Source organism: Schistocerca serialis, chromosome 9 (assembly GCF_023864345.2).
Source record: "Schistocerca serialis cubense isolate TAMUIC-IGC-003099 chromosome 9, iqSchSeri2.2, whole genome shotgun sequence".
Lineage (NCBI taxonomy): Eukaryota > Metazoa > Arthropoda > Insecta > Orthoptera > Acrididae > Schistocerca > Schistocerca serialis.
Window position 1 is genome coordinate 180443383 of NC_064646.1, and position 15891 is coordinate 180459273.

Sequence of the window (15891 nt, forward strand, 5' to 3'; positions counted from 1 at the left end):
ACTTTCCTGAGCCTTTCCGTTAATACTTCTTCGTATGAAGCATAGCTTGCTGTGGAGTTGCGGTTCTGAGAAATACTCTCTGCCCTTTGTCAGTCCGGCTTGGTAAGGAACCAAAATACTGAAGCAGTATGCTCTAGCGCCATGTGGACAGTGCACTTCACTGCACTTTCACAAAATCATCACAACAATTCGATGTTACCCATTCGCCCTCACTAAACCAATTTCACGTGTTTATTTCACATTGCTTCGTGTATTATCCGTATATATTTAACAATACGACTCAAGTTTACAGCTCATCTTGTAATCACACCTTATAAAGATTTTTCTGTTCCTTACGGATTTTGTGTTGCATATAACCACATTCTCATAAATGGTTTACGCGTATTGATATATTTAGGGCTCCTGTTTCGCTTCCTTAGGACCTACCCCATGATGCTATCGACTCTGTTGAATATTGGCCGTGCAGTATAATTTACGATGGTTCGTCACTAAGCTTTAATTATCGTCTTGAAAAAATAATGCTAACATTTCAATACACTGGTATGCAAACTTAATGACGAAAGTAGCTTTCGTATGATATGCTGTTGCCAAGTAACTTAGCTCGATGAAGCTTGAGCCACACTTACAAGGAGACGGCACGAGCGTGGGGTCGGGGATTTGTCCGAAATTTTGTGTGGGGAAAGAGGACCCCTAACACCTCACGTGGTTAAAATATTAGGACGCACTACCCGGAAAATCCCGGGAAAAATCGATCCAAAGTTTCTTAGATGCCTTATGAGTATAAAATGTTAATCCATTGCCGAGTCGCCGTCTGGCCTAGATGTTTGGGGCTCGGACTCTTACGCCAGATGTCTCGGGTTCGATTCCTCCTCTGGCACCTTTTTTTCCCTTCAGTTTCATTTTCTTTTGTTATTCCACAAATTATTCAGAAAGTTTCCCAAACCTGCATTATCTTTAACAAATTAGTTACATTATTGAATAAAAAGTATTTTCTTTTTGTCCAACAACACAATTCATGGCGGTGGGTTTTCCATTTTTCATTGTAAAATATATAAGGAGAATCATTGGGTTTTTATTCAGAATAACAAATTCGATTGGAAAACATTCAATTTTTATACATATAATAATTATAAACAAGAACCGCAGTGGTAATTATCGTAAAAACAAGCAAAGCAATAATTTTTGCGACATCTTGCGCAACATATAAAAGCGGATGTTTTACAATCACAGGGCGTTTGGAATAAATCTGTACAAAAATATTCCCCATTAACATTTACGAAAATGTTTTGTGTTCCTGATCATTTTGAGGCAAACCAGGCATATTGAATCATGTTTCGGAATATTGGTGACGATAACTGATGGTGAATTATAGAATGAATTTTTATACAGTCTTCCTGGGAATTAATTTCACGATTCTCCTGTAACAGTGCGCTGCAATTTTGCAAGCAACAGAAGAAAAATAAGTGCCGGAGGAGGAATCGAACCTGAGACCTCTCGCGTAAGGGTCCGACCGCTAACCATGTAGGCCAGGCGGCAGCTCGGCATTGGACTAACATTTTATATTCATAATGCACCCAAGAAACTTTGGATCGATTTTTCTCGGGATTTTCCGAGTAGTGCGTCCTAATATTTTAACCACATGAGGTGTTAGGGGTCCTCTTTCAACACACAAAATTTCGGAAAAATCCCGGACCCCACGATCGTGCCGTCTCCTTGTTAGAAAGAACTACTACAGTATAGTACAGAAAGTAATGGAAGAAATACGCAATGAGACGAACAGAAATGACGCTTAAATTAAAAGACATAATGACACTGCAGTCACCGCCATCATGATGGTCCACTGGACATAACAAAAAGCGGGACAGGGATCTTAATTGAGTATGTTATCCCCACCGAAGGAATGAATGTTCTGCAAGTCGCTCCCATGCAGGCCACTAGGTTAGTAATAATTTCTTGTGGTAGGGCGTTCCATTATTCCAGCGTGGTTGACAACCACTATGTGGTCTCTCGTTCATGCGGACTTGCTACATTACCGATCTTCAATGCATGCCACACGCACTTGATGGGATTTAAGCCGGGGAAACGGGCAGGCCAGACCAATGGCCGAATATTCCATGATCTCTTCCACCTGCGGTGTTTTGTGCTGTCATGCATTGTCATTCGTAACGATACAGAAAGGGCTAAACCCATTCCTGAAAAGACTCACATGGACAAAGTACAGTATCACAATAAAGTTGAGTGGTGTGTGTATGATAAGACAACTTCATGCCTCTCTGCACTATAACATTTGCATCATAAAAACGATTATGTTGGACAACGCTGGATGTACCTTCAAATGATGGGAAGTGGGCAGGTTGTCCAACAAACTCGTTTGCATGGTCCATGTGGTAGCTATTATGTCGAATGGACGGCCTGACCTCCAAATCATTTCGCACGAAACACTCACCACTCAATGTTATTGTAATAATGCACATCTTCCCTATGTGTCTTTCCTGCGTGCATTCGGCCTTGAGTAAATTTTTATGTTAACGGAATAAAAATCTGCTTTTATTGCCAGTATATGGCAACTGAAGCATTCTTTTATGCTATTAATACGTTAACAAACAAAAATCGCACGACCAAGAAGAAGTTGTGTGACATCAACGAAAGTTGGTAGGAGTGTTTCTACGTCTGAAAGATGAAGTCTGTCCGAATTTCGCACCGGTAGCATAGGAGCGGCGTTAGCAGGGTCACTGTGAGTATCCAAATGATGTTTACTTTAAGGTGCATGAGCGTTAGTTATCTTTGAGATTGTAGGTGGTAAGTTAGTCAATAATGCCTTGAAGGCGACGAAGACGCCGTTATCAATACCTCATTGAGCTTGAACGAGGTGACGTAATAGGGCTACAAGAAGCTCGATGTTCCTTCCACGATACTGCAGGAAGAATAGGTAGGAAAGTAACAACTGTTCATGATCGCTGACAGCATGTGGTTACGAGCATGTAAGTCCGCAAGGAGATCAGGTTCCGGGCGGGCAGTAGGACTACCGAGGTAAAGACCATCGTGTTCGGCACGTGGCTCTGGCGTATCGCACTGCATCTACAGCAGCAATGTGAGCAGCTGCTGACGCCACAGTGATACAACTAAGTGATACAAATCGGTTACTTTAAGGATAGCTTCGAGCCAGACTACCTGTAGCGACTTATTGTGTTGTCATTCATGAACACCATTCCAGGGGGAGTTTTCCAACAGGATAACAATCGCCTTCATACCGCTGCTGTAACCCAACACGCTCGACAGACTATCGACATCTTTCCTTGGCCTGCTCAATCACCAGGTCTGTCTCCAATAGACCATCGCCGGACGTCAAGTCAAGCACCATCCAGAAAAAGTTGTAACCGTCCCTGTATTGGCAAATGGTTCAAATGGCTCTGACAAGGGAACCTCCCCATCGCACCCCCCTCAGATTTAGTTATAAGTTGGCACAGTGGACAGGCCTTGAAAAACTGAACACAGATCAATCGGGAAAACAGGAAGAAGTTGTGTGGAACTACGAAAAAGTAAGCAAAATATAAAAACTGAGTAGTCCATGTGCAGGATAGGCAACATAAAGTATTGCCGCCACGGTAGCTCAGCGTGCTCGGTCAGAGGATTACGTGCTCTCTGTAATAAAAAAACTGAGTCAATCGATCAACAACGAACATAAATGGATGTCATACGACGTCCGCGCCGAGCAGATGCAACGAACAAAATGAGATTTAAAAAAAAAAAAAAAAAAAAAGGAATATGTGAGCTCAGGAGCGCCATGGTCCCGTGGTTAGCGTGAGCACTTGCGGAACGAGAGGTCCTTGGTTCAAGTCTACCCTCGAGTGAAAAGTTTAATTTTTTTATTTTCACACAATTATCAAAGTTCAGGCACTCACACATAATCAACTTCGCTCTCCAAAATTCCAGGACATGTTCAGAGTTGCTTGGACATATGCAGGATTTGACGGTCTACCTACGGAAAAATTTGAAAACGTTAAAAACATATGTTTTGACAGAGCACAGGGAAAACTGTGCGACTGTGAATCTGTTGCATTCATTTGTTGCAGTTTATGTGACAAACACTTATGTTTTCATCACTTTTTTGGGAGTGATTATCACATCCACAAGAAAACCTAAATCTGGAAAGGTAGAAGAATCTTTTTACCCATTCGCCAAGTGTAAAAGTTAGGTGGGTCGACAACATATTCCTGTCATATGGCGCACATGCCGTCACCAGTGTCGTGTAGAATATATCAGACCTGTTTTCCTGTGGAGGAATCGGTTGACCTATGACCTTGCGATCAAATGTTTTCGGTTCCCATTGGAGAGGCACGTCCTTTCGTCTACTAATCGCACGGTTTTGCGGTGTGGTCTCAAAACACAGACACTAAACTTATTACAGTGAACAGAGACGTCAGTGAATGAACCGACAGATCATAACTTTGTGAAAATAAGGAAATTAAAATTTTCACTTGAGAGAAGACTTGAACCAAGGACCTCTCATTCCGCAGGTGCTCACGCTAACCACGGGACCACGGCGCTCCTGAAACGATGGTAACCTTGATGTTGCCTATGCTACGCATGGACTACTCAGTTTGTATATTTTGCTTATTTTTTCATAGTTCCACACAACTTCTTCCTGTTTTCTCGATTGATCTGTGTTCAGTTTTTCAAGGCCTATCCACTGTGCCAACTTATAACTAAATCTGAGGGGGGTGCGATGGGGAGGTTCCCTTGTGAGCACCATGGGACTTGACTTCTGAGGTCATCAGTCCCCTAGAACTTAGGACTACTTAAACCTAACTAACCTAGGGACATCACACACATCCATGCCTGAGGCAGCGCCTAGAACCGCTCGGCCACTCCGACCCGCATCCCTGTATTGACAGACAACAGAACTCCTTCCCACAGACATCCGACACCTGCACATCACAATGTATGCACGTCTGCAGACTTCCATTGAACGTTCTGTTGGTTACACCTTCATTAATGTACCAGAATTCCACATTCACAGTGGGCTATGTCACGCGTACATGAATCTGTGGTCTTGAAATGTTACCTAAACAAATGTTTACCCAGAATTTCGTTACACAAAATTAATTATTCTTTTGTTTTCTGATTTTTCCCTTCAGTGTGTGTTCCTGAGTTGCAGATGTTCGCTTGATCAAATATTTTGTGAACTTTTATAGGCGACAATGTATTGATCAGCCGGAACATTTCCGCTGTTGCAGCAAAGGAACTATCTCAGGATACAGCACATTATTAATGATTTGCGTCATGTCCTTTTCTCTCCTCTAGGGGCGTTCTACGACATTGCCACTGGGAGTTGTCAGTGGATACCCGGCCTGCGGATATGTACCTGCTACCAAACAAATAAATCACTACATTATCTTTTTCGAGATTGGGAATAGATTTTTGGGGCTACTCTTCGCAGCAGCTTCTGTCAGACAAAAGTTCATCGAGTTATTCAATTCTTTTTGGGGAAAAGTACATAATATCTTAATTACAGTCGACAGCGTTTACAACGCTAAACGCCTTTTGGGCGTCAACGGTGATGGAATTACCAGTTCTGCCGTTTGCAGGATACGGTGCGATATAATGCTTCCAAGACACTGTGCGATAAAGGCCTGTTGCTTCGGAAGACTAATATTTCCTGAATACCTGACGATTCCTTAAGGAAAGCCCTTTTCTTTTAGGAATCTCGTTATTTACGAGCTAATAATATGAGCTAGAATTCTAAAAAGAACAGACGTTGGAGATAGTATTGAGCAGTTGTATACGTTGTTTCTTTCATAAATAGCTGTGCTGTGGCCCCTTCTTCAATAAGAAATAAAAATCTGCAGCTTGAGCGATTTGTTGTAAATGTGAGCAAAGGAAGGAGCTAAATGGTTCAAATGGCTCTGAGCACTGTGGGACCAAACATCTGACGTCATCAGTCCCCTAGAACTTAGAACTACTTAAACCTAACTAACCTAAGGACATCACACACATCCATTCCCGAGGCAGGATCAGAACGGTGGCCGTAGCAGTCGCGCGGTTCCGGACTGAAGCACCTAGAACTGCTCGGCCACAACGGCTGGCTGAAGGAGCTAAATCTGCGGCGAATTCCATGTAAAAGTTAACAACAAATCTACCCTTTAGTTTGAGATTAAGAGAAATGAAGTTTTTGGATTATACAGTTTCCGTTCTACGACGGTTTCAGTTCAGATGTGTAATGCGTCCACGTCTGCTGAAAGAAAGAGAAAAGTCTCAGAGTTGCTTATCGTGGTACGCCATGGGGTAAACTAGATGGGATCCACTACGTCAAACGGTCATCTGTTGCCACTTAACGTCTGCCTTGCTGTGAGGCCTATTCAATGCCTGTGCGTCTCCGATACAGTAAAAATGATTCGGTAGACGTTTTCAGAACACACAGACATGCTCCTTGTTTATAGCGAAGCTCGGGTTTTGCATAAATTACGCAGCGACTAAGAGAAACAGGTTCTTTCACCGTGAGGAGGCTGGATTGTGTTGCCCCACAGCATCGTCGCACTCCGGAATTTGAAGCAGCTGTTCTGCATCGCGTTGAAGAGAATCCGTTAACGAGTAGTCGAGATACTACGCGTGCAATGGCTGTTAGTCACATGTTTCACGTGAGTGACAGCTACATCTACACCAGTTACAAAGGGTACACGCTCTTGGTCCAGCCGATTTTCCACATCTCGTTGGCTACTGCATTTGGTTCCTTGTCTGCTGCGTCGGCACATCATTTCTGTTCACAGATGAACGCAGGTTTACTAGGGACTGTGCATCGAGTTCACGAAACAGCCGTATCTGAGCAAACGAAAACCCTCGTGCCATGCATGTTCAGTGATTTAGCACCGGTTAGGTATTAACGTGTGGGGAGGTATTCTGGATAGTCATGTGATTTTGCCATACCTCCTTCCAGTCAAGATAACTAGTAGTGATTACGTGACCTTCCTACAAAACGTATTGGACCCGTTGTTAGAAGCTGTGCTACTGAAGGTCCGTTAGAAAATGTGGCTTCAGCATGATAGTGCACCACCCTATTTCTCACGTGCGGTTCAGAGACATTTCATTGGAGGATATGGTGGAAGGTGGATAGGCCGAGTTGGACCAACCGCGTGGCCACCGTGATCGGCGGACATAACTCCTACGGACAACTTCTTGTGGGGTCGTAGGCAAAGTTAATTACCGAGACTCTTGCAGAGACAGAGGAAAACCTGCTGGCACCAGTTTTGGCCACTGCCCTGGAAATTGAAGAGACACCAGGTGGGATGGAGAGTGTGTACCAAAACATGCTTCGTAGGTACAATGTCTGTAACAACGGTGGTGGTCGCAACACCGAGCCGCTGTTGTAATGCATCACTACTGTCCTGTACATGCAGTAGGTTGGGTTCATTTCTGTTTTGAAATAATTTTCAGATGTTCAAATGTGTGTGAAATCTTATGGGACTTAACTACTAAGGTCATCAGTCCCTAAGCTTACACACTACTTAACCTAAATTATCCTAAGGACAAACACACACACCCGTGCCCGAGGGAGGACTCGAAACTCCGCCAGGACCAGCCGCACCGTCCATGATTGCAGCGCCTTAGATCTGAGATAGTGAAAACATATTATATTTAAGAGTTGATACAAGCAAATGTTCTGAAGTGGATATTTCATTATGTACCCATTCGATTTGTTGCCTAATAATTGTACTTCGTCACGTCTAATTCAATTTCTCAAGCGCAAGTGGATGAGTTGAAAATCTGAATTCAAAATGGTTCAAATGGCTCTATGCACTATGCGACTTAATATCTGAGGTCATCAGTCCGCTAGACTTAGAACTACGTAAACCTAACTAACCTAAGGACATCACACACATCCACGCCTGAGGCAGGATTCGAACCTGCGACCGTGACAGCCGCGTGGTTCCGGACTGAAGCGCCTAGAACCACTCGAAACATCTGAACTGAACCGTTGTAGAACGGAAGCGGCACATTTCCGGACATGGCGTCCTATTCAGAATATTATGTACTCACTCCCCTGCAGAAGTAGTAGAAGTTTGTGACAGGAATTTCTGCACACCCTGTATAATTAGTTACATTTTCTGCAGCACACCACGCTCCCAACAATAACATACTTATTAGTGTCTCTCTTGTACAGAAGGCAGAAAAGTTCGTGCAAGAGTCCAGTTGCTTACACAATCTGCAGCCAGTCGTGATATGTTGCTCAGCAGTTTGAAACTTATTGACCAAGTTAATCTCTCAACTGATGACTCCAGTGGGCTCTTATAAACTAAGGCAAGGAAAGGCTCCGTCTCAGTGAACAGAAATTCGGAGAGAGGCTCATAGATTTAAATGAAAATGATTCCACGCCGCCCGCCTTTTAAGCTATGTCCTGGTTGCCACGAGTGTAAATTGCCAGAAGAACCATTAACGTTTATTTAAAATGGCATTTAACTTGTTTAAACCGCTGAGGCATTACTTAATTATCTTGGTATGACTCTGTTGGCCACTTCAAATCCTGGCTGAAGTAATTGCATTTTTCAAAACTTTGAGTGGTAAAACTAGCTATCGTAATGATACTATACTTAGTTCTATATAATATATGTATTATGTGTTACTCCTGTCTTTAATGTTTTTAGTATGTTGCGGGCGGGTTTCCTGTATTATATAACAGAAATAGTTATATAAATTAAAAGTGGTTACGTGGAGGCCGTTGCTACCTGTAAGCGGTTGGTTGTTGCCGCATTAAAACATGGCCTTCACATAGGCTACTGAAATCGGGCTTGCCTACGAGACTAGAGCTTTAATACGAGCCACTTGTAACTGTAGTAATTTATTTTGGCGTTTGAAAGCGATTGATGCACTGTGTGTTCTGTTGATTGAGTAATTTAGAAATTCCTGAACTCAAATTTTAAAAAAATTGTAATAGTGTTTTCTATTTTGAATGTAACAATAGAGTTCCATTCGTCTCCAATAAAATTTTAAGCGTTAATTGTTCTTTGTGGAGATTCTGTCAAAGACCACCAAATGGGCGTCTGTGTTATTGTTTATTTATGGTACACAAACTGACGTCGAGAGTGTACTTATATTTAAATTTCGTCAACACCTTATTGCTTTCCAATCATGATTCTATCCCTAAATCAAGATATACATAGGCATCATGCATATCATCACTTCGTGGTGTCATACTGGAGGTAATGGAGAATGTGCAACGTTGGGTGCGTTAGGGTAACAATGAGATTCCTTAAACACAAAGCGGACTGTTCAGCAAGAATAAGAACTAGAGTTGATATACGGGACATCGTCACACTCTTAAAAGGACAAGGAGGGCACACATTTTAACAAACACAAGAATTCTGTAGCAGATTATTCCTTAAGCCGTTCCTTAACGTACACTTACGGAAAGAAAATCAGTAACATACTAGTAAACACAATGACACACAGCCCAATTGCAGAATGAGAGAGGACTCAATTCACGTGCATGCAGATACATAGAGCAACTCAACAATATTTACATCTACAATTCGCTTCCTTTTAGGGAGATCAGAGAGTAATCCAGATTATCAGGTGTGTGTGTTGCTTCTAGCAAGACGTATGCATGGCCAGTGTATAAAAGTGGGGAGAAAATAGAAATCGGAAACTGAGAGAAATTCTCCTCAGAAGTAGGTTTCGATTATACTCATGACGCAGTCTAGAACACGTGACTCTAGTGACTGGATTCAAGGCATATGGTGGACTCAAAGCCTCTCTTCAAGAAATTGAAAAATATGAAAATGTACAAAAATACCGTGCACATATTGGTATTCGTTACAATTTCTGCACTGTGATCTATACTTCGAGCAACACCATTTAGTAGAACTAACAATGCCGATCGGTGTGGCCGAGCGGTTCTAGGCGCTACAGTCTGGAACCGCGCGACCGCTACGGTCACAGGTTCGAATCCTGCCTTGGGCATGGATGTGTGTGATGTCCTTAGGTTAGTTAGGTTTAAGTAGTTCTAAGTCTAGGGGACTGATGAACTCGGATGTTAAGTCCCATAGTGCTTAGAGCCATTTTTTTTTTTTTTGGCTCCTCTGTCTGAACAACGAATGTCATTCTTAGTTACACAGAAACACAAGAAATTACGGGAAAGTGCAAATGAAGGGGGTGCTAGCGTGCTTTTGTATGTCGGATTTATCGGTAGTCGCCTCTCTGGAGAGAGTAGAGTGCGTCAGTGGTTCATACCTTGGGTACCCCGGAGCGCGGGCATCGTGCAGTGTTGATGCCGCGTCTGCGGCACGCATTTTCTCAAGTTATTGTGGTGTAATTATAAATATTTACCACGCAAGTTGTACATTTCGTATCAGAGTTCACGGCTCAATTGTTACCTAGAAGGTGACGATTTCGTTTTTCGTGTATCGTGTCGGGACCTCCATAATCTACCGCGCCAGGACGGTTACGGCAAGCTAAAGTGGACTAAGATTGACTCTAATCACAAGTTCCAAGCAAAAGAAATGTCTATGGCTAGACTGTTTGAATACCACGGGCGTGGGAACTTCATCGTTTCGGGTATTGCACAGCGGTTTTCTGAAACACACCCGCCGCGATTCGGACAGGCGCACGCCCATGTGATGAACGAAGAAATTGTTTAGTATTGATTGGAAGAACTGTGTTTCCCGTAGAATTATAAATCATCGTTTCAGCAGTGAATTTTATGCATGTTTTGTGTTGGATGTATTTGAATTGGATAATATTACTTTAACAATAACTGTAGTACGTCACAACGTATTGCTCCGATGCAAAGACCAACTATGTCAGTTGTGGAACAATGTTTATTGTGAACACTGAAGCCCAACCCCTTGTGTTTAACAGACTGTACGGACTTCTACCAGAGTAAGTTGGAATTGTTTGTTTGAGGGGCTCCTCACCTCGTTAGATAATTGTTATTACAGGACACATCGGAGCAGTCAAAGCACGGAGATTTATTGGAAGCTGTGCCACTGAATCTCCATCAGGACCATTGAAAATCCCGTTTGATTGTTAGTTTATTCCCACTTTATGAATGTGTGTGAATGAGTGTACGCTAGAATGAGAGTGTTTTGAAGGTGTCTTCATTATGTCCAGAGTTCGTAGGTCTCTGGGAACATAGTACCAACCTAATTTTGTAGATGGGAAGCGCAGAAAACGCGGAGATTTGATCAGTAGTAGGGGCGGAAGTCAATCTAGAACGCCACAGGAACGTAGTTACCAACCGTCTCCGTTCTAACACGTACACCACCACTGAACAGGGGATGGACGTTTCGAACAATCAATTGAGAATCAAACGGGATTTTCAATGGTCCTGATGGACATTCAATGGCACAGCTTCCAATAACCGGTCCAATACGTTTTGTAGGAAGTACAAGTTAAATTGAGTAGAAGGAGGTATGGCCCTAGCACATGAACGTCCAGAATACCTCCCACACGTTAGTATAAAACCGGTGTTGAAATCCCTAAACATGCGTGGCACGAGAGTTTTCGTCTGTCCAGACGTAGCTATTTTGTGAATTCAGAACGTAGTCCCTAGTGAAGTTATTATCATCTGTGAACAGAGTTCGACACGGAAACGAGGGTGTGCTGACACAGCAGTGAAGGAAACGCGTGCATTAGGTAACACGTTGTGGAAAATCGGCTTGACACTTAGCGTGTACCCTTTGTAAGTGGTACGAATGTAGCTGTTGCTCACGTAAAACGTTCTAGTCGATACTGTGACTAACACCTACTGCACGCGCAATTGTTCAAGTACTCATTGACGGATTCTCTTCATCGCGATACAGTATACTTCTTCAGATTCGGGTGTGCGGCTTTGCTGTGGAGCACCAACGTCCTGCCTCCTGAGTGTGAAGGTACGTGTTTCGCAGAACTGCTGCGTAACTTGGGCAAGGAGTTGGTGCGATGGTACACTGCGTTGCGGAAAACGTTCTTGGTACAGCCGACAAACAGCTCTTCCGCTGCCTCGAGCTTCGCTATACACAAGTAATATATGTGTGTATTCCGAAAATATATATTGAACTGTGGTTGCTATATCGTAGATGCACAGACAGTGAATGTGTCTTGCAGCAAGGCAGACGTTACGTGCCATGAGGTGCCCGTCAGACTAGTACACGTCATCTTGTCTACCCTAATGTGTACCAAGACAAGCAACTCTGAGACTTGTTGTTATTCCCTCAGCAGATGGGGACACGTTACACATGTGAGCTGAAACGGTCGTAGAACGGAAACGGTAAATTTCCGGACGTGGTCTCCCATTCAAAATATTATTTACTCACTCCCCTCAATAAGACCTAGAAGTTTTTAACTAGAATTTCCTAACGCCCTGTAAAACAATCGCCCAGGCGTGTTACTGGTGTATCCCGAAACAATTTCCTATTCACTGTAACTGAAACAAATTAAATTAGCCGTAGTTTCAACCTAACTACACACATTCACACATCAAAAAAAGTTTTGCGTCACCGCGCTTACCAGAACTCCTGATGATAGACATTGACTGTGGATATCACAGATACAGTCCATTTGACTGTTCAGAGATGTCGCTAAACCCACCCAAAGATGTAAACAACCAAGCATGAGCAGCGCCTATTAGAAGGAGGGGTCCGACGGCCAATTAGTTCCAGGCATTCCACCAGGAACGAGGTACATGGCTCTTGTTATTTGTAGTTCAACCATTCCTAGACGGTCAACACCACGGTTCGATCGCGCCCTCATTGTTACTTTGTTCCAGGAAGTGCTCTCAACAAAGGAAGTGTCCAGAGATATCGGAGTGAACCAAAGTGATGATGTTCGGACATGGAGGGGATACAGAGAGACAGGAGCTGTCGACGACATGCCTCGCTCAGGCCGACAAAGGGCTACTAATGCAGTAGATGGCCGCTACCTACGGATTATGGGTCGGAGGAACCCTGACAGCAACGCCACCATGTTGAGTAATGGTTTTCATGCAGCCACAGGACGTCGTTTTACGAGCCAAACTGTGCGCAGTAGGCTGCATGATGCGCAACATCACTCCCGACGTTCATGGTGAGGTCCAACTTTGCAACCACAACACCAAGCAGCCCGTTACAGATGCGCCCAACAACAAGCCGAATAGACCGCTCAGGATTGGCATCACATTCTCTTCAGCGATGAGTGTCACATATGCCTTCAACCAGATAATCGTAAGAGTGTTTGGAGGCAACCTGGTCGGGCTGAACACCCTAGACACACTGTCCAGCGAGTGCAGCAAGGTGAAGGTACCCTGATGTTTTGGGGTGGCTTTATGTGCGGCCGACGTACGCCGCTTATGGTCATGGACTGCGCCGTAACGGCTGTACGACACGTGAATGCCATCCTCCGATCGATAGGGCAACAATATTGGCAGCATATTGGCGAAGCATTGGTCTTCATGAGTGACAACTTGCGACCCCATTGTGGTGAACATCTTGTGAATGACTTCCTTCAGCATAACGACATCGCTCGACTAGAGTGGACAGAATGTTCTCCAGACGTGAACCCTATCGAACATGCCTGGGATAGATTTCAAAGGGCTGTTTATGGACGACGTGACTCACCAACCAAACTGAGGGATCTACGCCGAATCGCCGTTCAGGAGTGGGACAATCTGGACCAGCATTGCCTTGATGAACTTGTGAATAGTATGCCACGACGAATACTACCATACATCAATCCAAGAGGGCGTGCTACTGGGTATTACACGTTACAGCGATCTGGACTACCACATCTGAAGGTCTCGCTGTATGGTCATACAACATGCAATGTGTGGTTTTCATGAGCAGTAAAGTACAATTTCCGGATCTCTCGGAACCGAGGTGATACAAAACTTTTCTTGAAGTGTGTAAAATTCATATCCTTGAACATTATAACAGAGGAACTCTCATACAAGCAGGGAATACTTCCAGAGCCCAAAGAAAGCAAGCCGATAGATGTTCTTGTTCAAAACGTCCATCTCATGTTCAGTGGTGGGGGATCTTCGTGTTAGACCGGAGGCGGTTTGGTAACTATGTTCGTGTGACGTTCTAGATTGACTTCCGCCCCTATTGCTAGCCAAATCTCTGCGTTTTCTGCGCTTCCCGTCTACAAAATTAGGCTGATAATATGATCCCACAGACCTACGAGTTCTGAACGTAATGCAGACAACTTTAAAATATTCTCATTCTATCGTACATTCATTGACACATGTTCATAAAGTGGGAATAACCATAAATTGAGAATCAGACAGGATTTTCATTGGTCAATAAACAAATGAAATGTCTCCTCTCTTTTCCACAAGCTAAGAGCAGGTGTAATAGAGCGAACTATTGAGCAGACCAAATGCTGCCAGCACACTAAGGTGCCAGATGCTTGCAACATTAATGAAACTGGTTCAGCTGACCCATTTCAAGTCTACTAAAAACGAAGTTTGGACTGAGGGTAAATTGAAGACAGATGAAAGTAATGAAAAGCTACAGAAATAGATCTTTGGTAATCTTAAAAATAAATTTGGAAACCATGAAATGAAGGAATCATACTACCCTGGAAACAAAATGGTGTATGGCGTATGTCGGGAAAAACGATGATGCTATGGAATGGCGAATTCTTCTAGTCAAGAGGTCGTTCCTAGTCGAGAAAGTCTACTAGTATCAAAAATCGGTCTCAATTTGAGGAAGAGATTTCTGAGAGTGTACGTCTGGAGCACAGGATAAATAGAAGCTAAGCATGGACTATGGAAAAGAAGAGAATCGAAGCGTTTGAGATGTGATACTGGAGAAGGGTGCTGAAAATTAGGCCGAAAGATAAAATACGAAATGAGGAAGTGTCCGCAGAACGGAAGAGGAAAGAAATGTGTGAAAATATCTGACAAGAAGTATGGACAGATTTATAGGACATGTGTTAAGACGTCACATAGTGACTGCCACGGTAGATGATAAGATCCGTAGGAGAAGACAGATATAGGCATACATCCAATAAATGAGTGCTACTCCGAGATAAAGAGATTGGCACACGAGAGGAACTCGTCGCGGATCACATAAAACCATTCAGAAGACCAATGTACTTATGATCTTCAGAAATGGTTTACATGCTGTTTGTAGGAGAGTAAATTTTGAATTTTCTCTGGTCTTAAACGCAGTTTTTCACTTAATTTCATCGACTGCAGCTGCATTACATTTCATATCGATATGTCCGGTGTTGTCGTTAGTACTTCTGTGTGCTATGGTTTTGCTTTTAATATTTAATTCATTGTATTTGTTCTACACTGAAGCGCCAAAGACACTGGTACAGGCATGCGTATACAGATACCGAGATATGCAAACAGGCAGAATACGGCACTTCGGTCGACAACGCCTATGTAAGACAACAAGTATCCGGCGCAGTTGTTAGATCGGTTACTACTGCTACAATGGTAGGATATCACGATTTAAGTGAGTTTGTACGCGATATTGCAGTTGGCTTTTGAGCGATGGGACACAGCATCTCCGAGGTACCGATGAAGTGGGGATTTTCCCGTACAACCATTTCACGAGTGTACCGTGAATATCAGGATTCCGGTAAAACATTACATCTTCGAAATCGCCGCGGCCGGAAAAAGATCCTGCAAGAACGGAACCATCGACGACTGAAGAGAATCGTTCAACGTGGCGGAGGTTCGACCCTTCCTCAGATTTCAACAAGTGTCAGCGTGCGAACCATTCTACGAAACGTCATCCATGTGGGCTTTCGGAGCCGAAGGCCCATTCGTGTATGCTTGATGACTACACGACACACAGCTTTACGCCTCGCCTGGGCCCGTCAACATCGACATTGGACTGTTGATGACAGGAAACATATTGCCTGGTCGGACGAATCTCGTTTCAGATTGTATCGAGTGGAAAGACGTATACGTGTACGGAGGCAACCTCA